Raw genomic sequence first — 3,016 nt, forward strand, 5'->3', positions numbered from 1 at the left:
AAGAGACTGCAGAGGTTCTCCCACAAAAGTGAGAGTCCTGAGCCCCACATCAGGCTCCCCAGTCTGAGGGTCTGGTATCCGGAGGAGGAATCCCCAAAGCAGTTGCATTTGAAGGCCAGCAGGGCTTGAGTGCAGGAGCTCCACAGAACGGGGGGAAACAAATTCTTCATATTTGACATAGGTGTCTTTGCCATCAATAGAGCCATTGTTGAGTCATCTAACACAGTTCTCTAAAACACATGAAGTTCATTTCTTTCTCACTAATTTGAAGTACAGCATACTTAATCCAGTCAGCCCAAGCCATAAAAATCAACCTATTATTTATGTTCTCCATAATGTAACCACTTAAATTTTCTGCTTTTTAAATTGACCTTTAAGCCTTATTTACAATGACATTCAACACTTGCAAGTGAGAGCTTGTACTGGGGAATAATGATTACAGCTGGGTTAAATTTCCTTGTGTCCTTTTTTGTAACCAATTCTCTTGAGTGACCTTTATAAACAACTGAAATTAACATTGATTGAAGTGGTTTCAGGCTGATCTTCCCTCAAATAGTTTTTGCCCTCCAACATGATACTACTGAAATAATGTCCTATGAGATTTGAATGTAAGGTTGCTGTCTTTTTTGGAGGGATAAATAATTTTGAGGGTAAAAAAAACTCAAACTCTCACCTTAGGTTCTAGCATATAAGCAACTGTCCCTTAATTTTCTCCCTAGGAAGGACTGTGGTATCAGTTGTTAAAATTTTCCTTATTACACATATATTAATAATATCATTTAATCTCCATAGCAGGGCAAATATTAATCCTACATTACAGATGAAGAAAATGAAGTTCCAAGAAATGTAGCATCACATGGCTTGACATTGGGCCAAGTCTAGCCAAGTGGTTTTCCCTAGAATACGATAAAAACAAAATACAAGGACCTCTGCAAGTTGCTAAGAGAGTAAATCTTAAGTATTCTCACCACAAAACAGAAATGGTAAATATGTAATGTGATGAAGCTGTTAGCTAATGCTATGGGGTAATCATTTTGCAATATATACATGTATCTCCAAGTCCATATGTCAATTATATCTCTAAAGTTGGGGGGAAAAATTGTGTACAATGAACTCATAGTACAGTTATAATGTCAGAAATATAAAAGACCTCCAAATTAAATATATTTTTAAAAAATACAGTAACCTGGAGTGGATAAACGCGCTCACCTTAGCTCCTGGACGAGAGGGAGGATACAGCAGTGACTGCGTGCTGAAAAGCGAGGAAGCTACTAAAGGAGTCGATGACAGATAGAGCAAGAGCCATGCCATGCCGGGGCCTAGTGGCCAGGCCAGACTTTGAATATTTTCAGCGTCACTCTTTCACGCCAGCAGAGGTGGCCCAACATAACCAGCCGGAAGACCTCTGGGTTGTCTTACCTGGGAAACATGTACGACCTAATGCCGTTATTACAGGAGTACAAGGGAGACCTGCTGCCGAAACCCATCGTGGAAGTTGCGGGCCAGGACATCAGCCACTGGTTTGATCCAGACACCAGAGACATCGGCAAAGCACACAGATCCGCTGACCGGTTCCCTGAGATACCGCACCCCCCGGGGCTGCTTTCTGCACGTGCCGCCTCAGCTGCCCCTTGCGGACTGGGCCAATGATTTCAGGAAGCCTTGGTGGCAGGGGTCGCGTTACGAGGTGGGGCGGCTGTCCGCCAAGACCCGGAATACCTGCATCATTAACACGCTCACATCGCAAGAGCACACACTGGAGGTGGGGGCCCGGGAATCAATGTGGGAAATCCTACACAGCTATCTCCCCTATGCTGCACATGCTGCCAGCTACACATGGAAATATGAAGGGGAGAACCTGACATGGATTATACCCTGGAAGAGAATGGCATCTGGAATGAGGAAGAAGAATTTGATTATCTCAATATGGATAGTACACTCTACACACCTGCAGTACTGCTGTACTTCAATGATGACCTCACAGAGCTACAGAAAGGGAGATGTATGCTCACGTAGGCTCAAGACATATTTTGAGTTTAGCTGTTTCTGTGCCCTGTAGGAAAAGAAGTGGGGATCAGGGGAGGGCAGTACCTGGACCTAGACCTCCATTCTGCTCTGGGAGCTGGCCTGAGGTTCCCATGCCCGACTGAAGTGTAAAGGTCCTATTCCTCGGGTTAATTACAATTGACTCTGAGAAAGTTAGGAATAATGCTAGAAGTGAATTAATTTTTAGGACTGATACAAGAAAATAAAGTATCTTAGATCAGGGAGATGTAGAAGAGGATAGTCAGAGAGAGCTCAGGCAGAACTTTTCAATAGTAAGAGAAAGAGAAGTCCAACACAGGGATGAGGGATGGAAGAACTTTTCTGGCAATGATGGAAATGGGGTGGCTGCAGGAAGATGGGATTTACAAAGACAGGAATAGGAAATGTCTATCACTGGCCATATAAAACTGGCTAATCTCTCTTCTGAACAGTATTTGGCAGCTGAAACCCAAGAGGAATGAAGGAAGTGAATGGTCACCAGGTAATTCAGGCTAGATATTATGCTATGTGTTTTATATACCTCATTTAATACAACTACCCATAAGACCATTACAACTATTTTACAGATAAATATTCTGAAGCTTAGTAAGATATAATAGCACAAAAGGCACACCAGTTAGTAACCAGATTGCAAACCCAGGTCTTCCCAATTCCAAAGTCTATGTTCTTCTCAATGACCAGGCTCACTGCACAATGGGAACCTACAGGCCTATTGTGTAGTCAGCTGTGGTGTTGTGCTTTTTTGTTTTGTTTTTTTAGTTATTGTCTTTGCAAGGGACATAGCAGAGTTCTGCAGTGGCAGAGAGGACACAGGGAAGGCAATGTGTCAGCTGAGTCATAGCTGTTGAGGCTACTTCGTGGTTAATCCCATAGCAAAACTTTCCTCTGACTTTTCTGAGGCAAAGAGGTGGGTATATACTGACTCCAGGAAAGTTAAAGTGGGAAAGGGCTTTTGGATTGGGACCATTTA

General features: G+C 43.0%; 1 pseudogene; it reads left to right on the top strand.

Moving 5' to 3' along the window:
* Positions 1–1,055: 1,055 nt before the first annotated feature.
* Positions 1,056–2,785, top strand: LOC113612049 (cytochrome b5 domain-containing protein 1 pseudogene; annotated as a pseudogene).
* The last annotated feature ends 231 nt before the right edge of the window (positions 2,786–3,016 follow it).

Source organism: Aethalodelphis obliquidens, unplaced genomic scaffold (assembly GCF_003676395.1).
Source record: "Aethalodelphis obliquidens isolate GAN/ISIS:26980383/991018 unplaced genomic scaffold, ASM367639v1 scaffold72, whole genome shotgun sequence".
NCBI lineage: Eukaryota > Metazoa > Chordata > Mammalia > Artiodactyla > Delphinidae > Aethalodelphis > Aethalodelphis obliquidens.